Below are 14,349 nucleotides of genomic sequence, written 5' to 3'. Positions count from 1 at the left end.
ATTAGAATATAATTACTAATTAATATATAATACTATGAATAGTAAAATATGATAAAATAAAATAAATTCATAATTAAAAAATTAAAATATTTTTGAAATAATTAATTACTCATTACTATATAACGAATAAATGGATAATTCAATGTGGAGATTTAATATGAATAACTAAAGCCAAATTCATCTTATATTATTTTATTGTCATATAATGAAAAAATGGTTATTCCAATGTGGAGACTTATGTAAATGGAATAGCTAAAAGTTAAATTCATCTTACATTCATAAAAAATGTACTTTAGTTTTAGCTAATTCAATGAGAGTGGTCTAAGCTTATAACCTTTAGATATGTCCCTAAGACGATTAGAGAGTACCTCTAATTGAGTCATGTATGCTACCACTATTGTTGTCTGCCATAGCCTAGTAATGGCTTCCATGGGGTCATCATGTAAGGAGCTCCCAAATCAGGTTTGTAGTGCTTGAACAAGTGAGTCCCTGTTGAGCAAACTGCCCAATTCTTCAGCCTCTTGAAACCAACCACACCATCGCATCACCTTCCATGTAAAATGAGCACATCATTATTTTATCTTAGTCTGGCATTGGGTGTAGGGCAAAAAAGTGGTTAGTCTTATATATCCAACCGGAGGGGTTTTCCCCATCAAACCTGGGAAAGTCCAGCTTAATAGATCTAAACCGCATACCCCCATGACTCCCTGAACCTTCAGAACGTGAGTCATCTCCATGAGTTCTGACATTGTGGTGTCTATAGTGTGGATTTCCTCATTAAGAGTTTCTAATAGCATATCCATCTTTTTTGCCAAGTCATCCAACGATTTCTTATGACTTTCCACCCTTTGTTCTTGCAGGTCCTGATGTTGCTTTATTCCTTGCACTACTTTCTCCAATTCCTTGAATCTGGTTCCATTGGCCATCTTTACTACCACGGTCTTAGTAATCGAGGGCTCTGATGCCAAATTTGTTAAGAACCCCAACACAATGGAAAGTATAGAAATGGAAATGATAATAAAAAGGGACAAATAATCTAATTTTTTGACTAAACCAGGACCTCAGAGGCAATGGCCTTGTGAATATTCTTCTATAATTTCTTCTAGAACATTTCCTGTATTACCTAGTGATGCCATACCCTAAATAAATAAAATTACAATGGTGCCCCTTAATATGATAATGGGCCTCACCAATTCAAACAAACTATTAGTAATGTCTATTATATTAAACTATTACATAAAATAAACCCATTAAACTAAGAACCCAAAGGAAGCCCAACCATAGTTCGACCCATATAGCCCATAACACAACTCAACACAACTCAACAGTTAACTAAGTAAACTCCCAGCTCGACCCCTTCACATCAAAAAGCCTCCACATGCTTGAGAAACCCTAACTCCTCAACATTAATTATCCTTTTTTTTCTGTATGATGTTGTATATCTAAGGTCCTCAATTGCCAAAGAAGATTCAAGCTCTTGCTTCCTATCGGGAGTACACATTTGTTGCCTACGGGAATGAGATTGCGATTTTCAAGCGTGCTCACCTGGTTTGTGCAGAACTATTTTGTTTGGTGGTTCCCTTTGTTTCTTTGATAGTTGTTGCGGTGATTTTTCTTCGATTTAAATAAACTCATGCATGACTTATTGAAAATAAAGAAATAGATTGTTCCCTTGTTTGTTTTTTAGTGGAAGTGTGCAGTTATTTTGTGAGTTTGGTGGAAAGCGAGGCAAACAATTGTCTCTATGCTTTATGATTCTACTGAATATTTAAGATCTTAACATGAAAATCTCTAAAATGATAACAATAATTTATGTTTGCTATTAACTAGGGTTGAGAACGGTTCACTTTGGTTGGGTTTTGAGCACACTGGCGAGACCAAACCAACCGATTTGGTCTCAGAGTTTTAGAAACCGAAACAAATTGGTATATTAGGAAAACCAAATGGTTTGGTTTCAATCGGTTTCAGTTTGGTTTAGTTCAATTCAATTTTATTCGAATGGAATGGAATGATTTTTCATTTTATTCATGGACATACAAATAAAAAGCTACAGGTTCCAAAGTTTAAAGTCCAGTCTAAAATATAACTAGAATATATATAATTAGGTTACAATTTTATGCTTTATAATATGTATATAATATATATAGTATATATATATATATATAAACACAAATAATTCATTTCATTTGGTAAACATAAAACAAGGAACCAAACCGATTTTTTATTATTATTATTGGTAAGCAAAACTGTATTGATAATAAGAATAGGCGACAACCTAGGTATACGGGACATATACAAGAGCATCACTTGAGCATGCTAGCTTAGTGATACAAGTAATTCATAGAAGCTCATTCCATTAAAATCAATTACAACAAACGAAGGGAGTAAAGAATTGAAAAACATTTTAAGCTCATCCGTTGATCACTCTCGATCTTTGAAACTTTGTTCGCTCCTCTCTCTCCAAATACACCACCATAGGCATATTAGGATCATCTTCCATATTGCTACAATATGAGAGTTATCCTGAAGGCTCTCCAAGAAGCTAGGAGATCAATCACCCTTCTCGGCATCCCTCAAGTTAGTCCCGTCCGAGTGAAGAAATCATTCCATAAGGTCGTGGCAATCTTGCAATGAAGTAATAAATGATCAATGGACTCCCCATTCTTTTTACACGTACCACACAAATCCACAACAATGAAGCGAGGTTTCCATAAATTGTCTAAGTTTGAGGATCTTTCCCAAGTAGGCAGTCCATACAAAGAAGAGTGAGTTTTTCTTCCATATACTCTTCCATAGAAATGAATTTGTATTATGCATGTTCATAGCTTGGCAGAAGGAGCGAACAGTGAACTTCCATTTCTTGGAGTGATGCTAGAAAAGCTTGTCATCAACTTCCCCCCTCATGCGAGTAGAGTATATTAGGTCATAAAACTATTAAAATGCATTGACTTCCCAATCAAGTGCATTAGTATAGAAAGTGATGTTCCATTGCAGAGCACCATTAGATAGAACCAAAAGGTTTGCAATTGAGGTTTCTCCTTCATTCTTGCTATACCAAAATTTGCATTTCTCTAAGACTGTAAATATCATTTTTCTTTCTAAAATATTTATAACATCCTCTTCTTATATTCTTTCAAAGCCCCACCCCATATGGAACCTCATTTGAACACCATCCTCCTCATCATCCATCGTATTTTGATTCTATGACATTTCTCCACAAGGCTTCCCATTCTTGATGGTATCTTCGAAGACATTGGCCCAACAAAGCCTTGTCAAACACCTACATACTCCTTATACCTGGTCCTTCTCCTAAGATAGCGTTGCATACTGTGACCCATTTGATCAAGTGAAACTTAAACGCATCATTCATCCCCCATAAGAAATCTTGCTGACGTTTTTCCATGTGTTGAGCCACCTTGGTGGGGAGTGGGAATAATGGATAAGAAGTATAAAAGCCTGGAAAATGTATAATATGGGATTCATCATCTCCAACTCTCAATCTCTCACACTCTTAAGCATACACTCTTAGGCATCGAAGATGCTTCCTAGCACTCCAAGCCCCTCAAGCTTTCTTGTCTCAAGTGACTAGTGGAGTACAGTGGGTGCAAAACATGTCCTTAACAATCATATTTGAGCATATATGAATGTTGAGCATATATTGAAGCAATGGCACTGTTATGGTCTGCTACACAAACTAAAGGTAGCTTTCTCAAACTGAACCCATAGAGAAAAATAAAATACAGAAAGACCATCAGAGGCACCAATCTAGATAAAATTTTGTCAAGATCGCAATAGTAAGGATTCATGGCTAGGGTGATCCAACCCCATTAATGTTGTGATGCCCCTATAGGATAGACTTTTGAAGTGGTGGTCCAAAAAGAAAAAGGGCTCCCAGATGCATACCCAAGTCAAAATTGTGTTTTTTTCCCGGTAAAACCAGCCGAAATATGTAAATACAGATTGCATGTAAATGTCTTCATCACTCAGGAAAAACAACCTCTGCAAAAGGGATTGGCTACCGGTAATTGACCAATGCCTGAGTTTGAGCAAGCTTACAGCAATAAAGATAATATGTATGATGGATAGCCACCATGTCATGCTAAGCTGAGTTCGGCAAAGCCGCCCAAGTGGCACTAAACTTAGAATTAATTCAAGACTAAATATAGATTTAAGACGGCATACATCCCAATTCTAATAACAGATTCCACAAACATAGCTCCATAAAACAATAGATTTTCAAATTTATAGCACAATGGTATCATCATTCTATGAAAGCACCATAAGATCAACAAAGTATGTGACACCCAAAATTAACAACAAGGTGATGATTGATTGGTAACTGACCAGTAAGATCAACTTACCTTGTTAATCTCTGATGGAGGCTTGATATCGAGCATCATAGCTTCTGTTGACAGTGACGTTGGAAACATATCGAATCCGCGGCCGTGAATAGGAGATGCCCTCCCGTCATATGGGTACGTCGGTGGCAGCCTTGAGTCGAACCGCATTGTCAATGGCTCCTCATCCAGATGGGTACGTCAATGGCATACTCAAAATTCAATGATAAAAGAGATTTAAGAGAATGAGTAGAATGTTTGGATCCCAAGATAAAGTAAGAAAAGAAATGGAAATATACAATCTTTAAAGCTCTGAATTTTAGTAACAGAACCTCATCCAATTTAGCTATGCGGACCAGTGGAGTATAAGACATAATATTCATAAAGTTTTCTTTCTTTTCTTGGGTTTTCTCAGCAATCAAGGCACATAAGGTAACAGAATTTCATAAAGGGTATTTTAAAAACTGTTCTTTTTATGAAAATACTTCCCATTAAAAAAAATATATATTAAAAAAATATGCGAAAGATTTTACTTTCTTATCATTTCTCTATTATGGGCACCAATCAGGAGAGGAATGGTGGGAGATGGTCTGGGCAGTTTGTGAAAGGAAGGGTTTCGTTAGGACAAAACAGTAGGTTGAAGAGAAGTGGAGTTTGAAGTTGTTCGTGTCTTGCAAGGTTTAGGCTGCATTTGTATGTTAAGCTGAGCTTAGTTTTTTATGAATAGTAATGAGTTGAATAGTGGAGGGAGTTATATGAGGCCCATCTAAATTGAGTTTTAAGTGTGTTTGAATATTAAGATAAGTTTAATACTTTTCATGGGAAGTTGAAAAATGTTGTGGATCCCACGTATAAAGATGTGTTAAGTTGAAAAAGGTTATGAGTCCCACGTGTAAGGAGGTTTTGAGATGAGATGAGTTTAGTAATTTGAGAGTTGAGTGTTTGGATATTAGATTTAGCTTAAAATTAGACTGGGCTCAGTTAAGTCTTGCAACTAAATGCAACCTTAAAGGTGTTGAACTCAAAACAGTATCATGGAACCAGGGAGCTTACAGCGCCATTTGCTAAAGGAGTTAAGTGCTACGTTTCAGGAAGTTAAATGAAGTGATGTGTTTAAAGAAAGCTCTAAAGCCGTGATACGCTGTCATTTTATCTTGAAAGGGAGTGGCTGTGATGCTGATCCGTTACACACACATATTTGTCTTTTAGCTTAAAAAAGAATAAAAGTAGTTATAGGATTCCTTCTGTAATCTTTGACATCCATTGCTATAAGGATGAAAAAAGGCTGGTACATTTTGCATCTTTGAAAAGTTATTGTATGAACTTACTATGAGGTTAGGGACCCTCAAAGATCCTGTAGCAATACAAAAATTCAGTCTATTTCCATTTTCATACTCTGTTCTTACATCATACAAACACCATTACCGCAACACATTTCATTTTCATCATTCACATACATTCAGAATCCTAACATTCTCCATTTTTTCTTGGCAAGCAAACAGAAGACCATAAGATAGAGATAGAGGAACGATGTGTTTTAACAAGCCTTCTCGATGCTTGGTTGGTGAAGTAGTTGAGGCTGGAAGAAGGGGAGCAATATAGTGGTTGTCGGTCATCAACGGCTCGAAACTTGAACTCCATGAAATTGTAGAAAAGGAACCAAAGAGGGAGGCAGAGGATATGAGATCTTGTATCAGTTTCAGGTTTGGTTATGTCCGGCTGAAGGATTGGTTGAGAGTTAAAAGATGGAGTGTGAAACGAAAGCACACCTCCAGACTGGTGTCAGACTGGGTTGCCACTTGCCACACACCTTTAATCAAAACATCTCTTCCTAATTTTATTTTTTTATTTTTTAAAAAAAGATTCTACGAAAAAGCGAAGGAATTCACAAAACAAAACAAAAAAAATCTTTATTTGTAATTAAAGGTTTTAACAATTTTCCTTCTAGATATGGGACCTGCTCCGTCGTTCTTCTTTTCTAAATATTCTCTTCCTGCAGATTTTGATTAGGATCCTCGGAATCCCAATCCCACCTTTCATTTTCTAAATACTTTTTCTGCTGCACCTTCAGGTGTTTTTCACATTATTACATCTTCTTGCTTCACAATTTTTAGCTCTTCCTCTTCTTTTCGAAGTTTTTTTTTTATCAATTATTTTTTTGTTTGGTTGGATGTATTCATTAATCTGTGAAATTTCTTTTCAAGTCTCAAATATTTTTTTCGATTGGCAAATTCATTATGATCGCACTCCCCTGTCAATGATTGAATCGGCTATCGATGCTTGCTTCTCTAAGTTTTGGAGTATTTCCCCCCCCCCCCCCCCCCCCCGAGCGCCCGCAGTGAATCGGCCATGGATGGAGTTATGGAGTGATCTGTTAAAACATCTCATATCATATAATATTATATTATCTATTCATTATACTCTTTTTAAATTTAAACAAAATATAATAAATAAATCAATTTTTTTCAATTTCAAAATAAAAAATAATATTTTAATAATATTTTATTCAATTTTTATCTCATCTTTAACTTATTATCTAAACCAAACTTTGTAAAGTTATGGCAGATGAGGAGGGAGGTGCGTGGAACCAAGCTCGGAGACAATTTGGATAGGAGTAATGATACATGTATAACTTTTTTACAATTTTTATATGATCATATTTTAAAATGAGGTATGTATATAAAATGAGGTTAGTTTTATATATTACTTTACTAAAATATTTCTCAATTAAAATATAATTATATAAAAAAATTATTAAAAGAGTTATATATCTATATTTGTTTTTTTAGACATTTACGTTTTGCTTTTAGGAAAAATAGATAAATTAAATTAACGGTGCGTGGGACCAATATGACTTGCGGCTTTTTGTAGAATTTCTCAATATTTTGGAAAAAATGTTGAATGCAATCAGCTTGCGTAACTGTCAGGGACCAGTGCCCAAGTGAAAAATGAAACGCACCGTTTCGTTTCAAAGAGATCCCCCTCCCTTCAACTTCCCTCGAACTCTCCCTCCCTTCATCTTCCCACCTCTTCCTTCTCACGAAGCTCTGCCTCTCTATTTCTAGTATTGTCGTTCCACCATCGTCTGTTTTGGTTTCTTTTTTAATATATCAGCTGACGTGGCAAAGATGATTCCCCTCGATTACGAACCGCTACTGCACCGTACCTAGAAGAACTGATCTTTTGGAATGGAAACTTTGGTTCATTCAGAAGCTTCTGCCTCCAAGTAGTAGGTAACGAGTCCAGTAATATTATGATCCAGATAAAGATTCTCTTTCTTCAATTTGATCAACTCTGAGAAATAAATATTATAATATTCTCTCCATTTAATCCTCGAATTGAATGATGTAGTATAAATATATAAATATAATATTAAATTTCGAATGAGATTTATAGTATTTAAACATATTATATAGAAGTACTGAATAAATACAGTAGGGTCTATATTCATTAATATTCTATACATATAGAGTGATTTTATTTATGGATTCATAAAACTATTGGAAAAATAAAGAAATAAAAGAAATTGATATCCTCTAATACTGAAAAAAGAAATGATTTTTATAGTTATAGAATGTACAAGTTTCGCGTACTCTTTTTGAAAAAAATAGTTAAATTTGAGATCTATATAAAAATATATATATTCTTTTAGTGGTGGACTCCACTTTTAAATAATAATAAAAAGTGTGCACGAAGCTTGTATATTTTATGACTATATCTAACAATATTTTTTTTATCCAATAATACGAAAATCATGCTTACTCTAGGTCATATTGAAGATAAATTCTTTTAAAAGATACAATTTAATGCATAGAGTAGGGATTGGCAATAGGAGGTATTTCTAATTAATTAATTATTAGTCGTGAGAATTATGACTAGATCACATAATTTTTATCAAATAACTTATAGAATAATATCAAAGTTTGGTACATTCCTTTGGCAGTGATTTTGAGCTGGCAATCTTGCCCATTCTCTAGGTTCAAAGCCCACCTTCTTTCTTTAGTCTTGTGCTTCTTTCGTCGAAAGTGTTCCCTCAGACATCTCTCATTTGTGGTCCTAATCTGACAGAGGGCACTTAGGATCTTGTAAGATGTGACTTAGGTTTTCCTTGTGCCTTTATAACTGTGAAAATATAGTTACAAAACCTATAAGATCAATAATTTGGATCTTGTATCTTCAACAAAGACAATAAGTCAAGAAAATAGCAACCCTTAAAACATAAGGTTAAAAGCAAGTTCATCATTGCAACTAAACCATACTTATTTAAGGTTGCTTGGTTTTGAGAATGTCGGTTTTGATAGTTACAAAAACAAATCATAACTCAAAGACCTTTGAGAAAGTCGAGGAATTATATCAGAAATAATTCATAACTAAGATTCTCTTAATTTTCGTTATAGTTCAAGTTATTGACTGAATTTGTAGATCATATGACTTCAACGACTATAATTTCTATCATCATCGGAGGGACATATTCATCCCTCATTTGATTAGGCACAGCGTTGGGCTAATAAGACCCACGACCCAGATGTTGCAAGCCTACCAACTAAGAAGGAAGCCGAAGGAACACGACACCGCATTCACACAAGCACTCCTCTACTCGGGTGACTCAAGAAAAACCTAAGAAAAAGCTACATACGCTAAAGCTTTAAAGCCCAATCTTAAATATAACTAGAATATGTATAATTAGGTTATAATTTTATGCTTTATAATATGTATAATATCTTGTATATGACTTGTGTACTTGGGTTTTTTCCTATTCTTATAATCAATAAAAATTTTATTTACCGATAAAAAAAATATGTATAATATATATAGTATATATATAAACAACTTATAATCCATTTAGCCTTGGTTTGGTTTAGGATGAGAAAAGCAAGAACCTAAAATCGAACTGATTTTTTTTTTTTTTTATAAGTAAACAACATTTTATTGATCATAAGAATAAGTGAAGACCTTGGACTTAGGGGATTTTTCACTTGAATTACTCAAGGTGCACTTGCCGGAAACTTCTTGCCAAGGGTCTGTGCACCCCCAGAATTAGTTGGAACGTTGTTCTCAGACACCCGATGCCAATAAAATAAAATAAAAAGAATAAACAAAGGCATTTCCTTCTTTTGAGATAGGGGTGCATATTGTGACCCATTTTGCCAAGTGAAACTTAAACACATCATTCATCCCACAATAAGAAATCTTGCTGAAGTTTCTGCAGGCATTGAGCCATCTTATTTGGAAGCGGGAATAATGATAAGAAGTAGGTCAACAAGTTAGAAAGAATAACCTAATATTTTGGGAGATGTCTCAGGTCTCAGGATTGACCTAAATAAGTCTGAAATTGTACTTGTGGATGTCGTATGCAATATTTCAGATTTGGCTAATATTTTGGTAGTCTTCCCTTGGGTGCTTCTCACAAATATGTTTTGATATGGGATTGGATGATTGAGAAGATCGAGAGAAGGTAGACTAGATGGAAAAAGTTATATTTGTCTAAAGGGGGAAGAATTACTTTGATAAAGAGTATATTGTGTAATCTTCCTACGTATTTCCTTTCACTTTTTTCTTTGTCGACTGGAGTTGTTAGAAGAATTGGAAAGTTTTATTGTAATTTCTTATGGGGAGGAATAGGAGAGAAAAAGAAGTTTCATTTGGTTAGTTTTTTTTTATTATTAGCACCAGGTGTCCAGGAACAACATCCCGACTAATCCCGGGATTGCATAGGCCCTCGACAAAGAGTTTTTCGTAAAAGTTTCATTTGGTTAGTTGGAACAAGGATTGTCAACCAATTTCTTGTGGAGATTGAGGGTGAGAAATTTGGAGTTGTTTAAAAAAGCAATCCTTGAAAAATGGATTTGGAGATATCATGAAGAGAGACATGCTTTATGGAAGAATGTTATTGTTGTTACATATGGAAGTGGATGGGGGGATTAGTGTTCTAATGAAGTTAGAGTAGCGTATGGGGTGAGTTTATGGACGTTTATTAGGAAAGGTTGGGGGGAGTTTTCCAACATATTAAATTTAAGGTAGGGGAAGGGAAGATGATTCTCTTTTAGCATGACATTTGGTGTGGGGAATCAGCTCTTAAATTAGATTTTTCATCTCTTTACAAGATTGCAAGGTATAAAAATGTTGCTGTAACAGATTATCTTTAATGTACAAATAATAATATTCTATGGAATGTTGACTTTATTAGATATGCAAATGACTAGGAAGTGAATGTTGTTTCATATTTTTTGAGAAGAATTTACAATTCAAAAGTGATGCAGGGAAGAGAGGACAAACTACCGTGGGACCAAGCTAGAAATTTCAGGTTTTTAGTCAATTCTTTTTATAAGGTGTTTAATTGTCATTCTGGTTGTGTATTCTCCTAGAAAAGCGTTTGGAGTGTGAAGATGCCTACTAAGCTGGTGTTCTTCAGTTGGGTGGTTGCTCTAGGGAAAGTAGTGACCATGGATAACCTTAGAAAACATGGTTTGTGTATAGTTGATTGGTGTGCCATGTGCAAGAAGGATGATGAATCTATAAATCATCTTTTTTTACATTGTAAAGAGGCTAAGAGATTATTTGGATAGTGAAATGAGATGAGATAGTTTTAGATGAAAATTGAAAGTTTAATAATATATTATTAGAATATTATTTTTTAATATTATTATTATTTTACAATTTGAAAAAGTAGAATTGTAGTAATCCAAAAGAAAAAGGGGCTCCCGTATGCATACACAAGTCAAAATTGTGTTTTTTTCCCGGTAAAACCAGCCAAAATATGTAAATACAGATTGCATGTAAATTTCTTCATCACTCAAGAAAAACAACCTCTGCAAAAGAGATAGGCTGCTAGTAATTGACTCGGACATGAATGTTTTCGATTGGTTCGTTCAGAAGGGATCTCGCACGAAAAGATTTTTTAATCGAAGAAGGTTACATTGAAAACACTCTCGTTTTAATTGTTTTCCTAAGCACTAGAGTTTAGAGAACAAATATGCTGAAGGTGGTAACAGAACAGATATAAGACCAATGCCTGAGTTTGAGCAAGCTTATAGAAATAAAGATAATATGTACGATGGATAGCCACCATGTCATTCAAAGCTGACTTCGGCAAAGTCGCCCAAGTAGCACTAAACCTAGAAGCAATTCAAGACCGAATATAGATTTAAGATGGCATGCATCCCAATTTTGATATCAGACTCCATAAACAGAAACTAAAAGCTCCATAAAACAATAGATTTTCAAATTTATAGCACAATGGTATCAGAATTCTATGGAAGGACAATAAGATCAACAGAGTATACGACACCCAAAATTAATAGCAAGGTGATGAATGATTAGTAACTGGCCAGTAAGATCAACTTACCTTATTAATCTCTGATGGAGACTTGATATCGAGCTTCATAGCTTCCGTTGACAGTGATGTTGGAAACATATTGAATCCGCTACTGTGAACAGGAAATGCCCTCCCGTCAAATGGGTACGTCGGTGGCAACCTCGAGTCGAACCTCATTGTCAATAGCTCCTCCAATAACAAGCTCGTGGTCATGTGCCTCCGCATGGCCTCTCGCTCAACCATCAGCTCTCTCCTCACTTCCGCTTCGAGCACCCTACGCCGAGCAGTTTCAGCCGCAATTATCTCTTCTCTGATCTGTTCCTTCATCAATAATTCCTCGGATGACAGCCCTTCGGCTGTGAGCCTCCGCATGGCTATCTCTTGCTCCATCATCACCTCCTTTCTCACCTCCTCTTTGAGCACCCTCCGTCGAGCAATCTCCTTTACTATTATCTCTTCTCTGATTCGCTCCTTCTCGAGCTCCCGCTAGATTGCTTCTCGAACTTCATTCGGGTTTCGCATTTGCTCCTAGCTTGGTTGCTGATCGGTGGTTGAAAGGTCGACTGATAATATAGAGTTTACTCAAAATTCAATGATAAAAGAGATTTAAGAGAATGAGCGGAATTGAAGAAATTCCTAGGTTTAACTCATCTCATAAAATCGGTTTTAAAATAGAGGGTAGTTCATTCTTTATAAACATGCACAAGACCTTGTCCACATGCAATATGAGATTATTCCTCAACACCTCCCTCACGTGCAGGCCAGTATTTTTTCTGGTCCTTGTCACAGGGTAAGTAATGTGGGTCCTCATTTGTCCTGTGGCAGGCTCTAATACCATTAAGAAATTCATGGGTGTAACTCATCTCATAAAACTGATTCGATAAGAGATGATTGTTCATTCCTTATAAACATGTCCGAGACCTTGTCCACATATAATGTGGGATTATTCAACAGAAATATTTGGGTCCCGAGAGAAAGTAGGAAAAGAAACGGAAATTTACAATCTTTAAAGCTCTGAATTTCAGTAACTGAACCCTATCCAATTTAGCTATGTGTACTAGTGCTGTCTAAGACATAAGATTCAGAAAGTTTTCTTTCTTTTATTGGGTTTTCTCATAAATTGTTACCAACCCACTATGCAGAATCACTCTTGAAAACCGACTTATAATGAAAGGGTGTCTAGGGGTTTATAAGCCATCAACCAATCTCATACTTAGTCGATGTGAGATCGTAACAACCACCACGCTCCACAACCAACATCCACAGCGGTCCCGACGCTCACATGGACTGGCTGTGCGCTAGGTCTTTCCTAATCCCGAACGAATACTATCATGCCGGCATCACCCCCAACTAGGTAGAACTCACTCTTAAAAAACGGTTTACAAAGGAAGGGTGCCTAGTGACTTAAAAACTACCAATAAATCTCATACTTAATCGATGTGAGATCGTAACATAAATCAAGGGTATTTTAAAAACTGTTCTTTTTATGAAAAGCCTTTCCATTTAAAAAATAAAAACAGCAGAAAAAATAAAAAGAAAATAAAAAATTGCGAAAGATTTTACTTTCTTATATATCGTTTCTCCCCTTTTCTCAGCAACCAAAAGAAGACCATAGGATAGAGATAGAGGAACGATGTGTTTTAACAGACCTCTCGATGCTTGGTCGGTAAAGTAGCTGGGGCTGGAAGAAGAGGATGGATATAATGGCTGTCGGTCATCAACGGCTCGAAACTTGAATTCCATGGAATTGCAGAAAAAGAACCGCAGAGGGAGGCAGAGGATATGAGATCTTGTATGAGTTTCAGGTCTGGATTAGATGGAGTCGAAGATGGAGTGTGAAAAGGACGCGACGTTGATGATGCGCGTGGATTAGATCTGAAGTAACACAGGGTAGGTGTTAAAAGTATCAAGAAAAGAACAAGACTAAGGAAAAGGAAAGAAAGGTTCTTGGAAACTCTTATTCGAAACTCTTATTCCATTATGCGAGACAATTCCAACTTCCCCTTCCCGCGTCCCTCTTATACCAACTGTAATACAAAACTCCTTCAGGTCCTTCCTAAAGAAGATAATCTAAACGCACCGTTTAATCACGTCTCACCTGTTACACATAGAACGCACCGTATCACTTACGAATTCCACACAAAACGCACCGTATCAATTAATGAAACTCCCCGTTTAGTCTCCTCTTCTCAACAGTAGAGCACTGACACGTCGAAACCATCAGAAATTCAGAAGCTTCAGCCTCCAAGCACTTGGTAATTAAGTGGTAACGACTCCAGTAATTCTGAGAAATAAATATTATAATATTCTCTCCAATAAATCCTCTAATTGAATGATTTAATATATAAATATAATATTAAACTTTTTATGAGATTTATAGTATTTAAACATATTATATAGAAGTATTGAATAAATATAATAGAGTCTATATTCATTAATATTCTATGCATATGGAATGATTTTATTTATGGATTCAAACAACTATTGGAAAAAGAAAGAAATAAAAGGAAATTGATACCCTCTTACCTTTTTTTTTTTTTTTTGGATAAACATGAAAATTCATTCATAATCTGAAAATAATTACATAACTGCAAGATCAAACCACATAGCATTACCAGCAAATTAAGGGCATTATCCCACCACATTTGAATATCCAACACATTTCATGCATACCTAGCCAAAATATGAGCCACTCCA

The sequence above is a fragment of the Juglans microcarpa x Juglans regia genome, chromosome 8S (assembly GCF_004785595.1).
Source record: "Juglans microcarpa x Juglans regia isolate MS1-56 chromosome 8S, Jm3101_v1.0, whole genome shotgun sequence".
Classification (NCBI taxonomy): domain Eukaryota; kingdom Viridiplantae; phylum Streptophyta; class Magnoliopsida; order Fagales; family Juglandaceae; genus Juglans; species Juglans microcarpa x Juglans regia.
The sequence above is the reverse complement of the archived record's forward strand: the minus strand, read 5'-3'. Positions refer to the sequence as shown.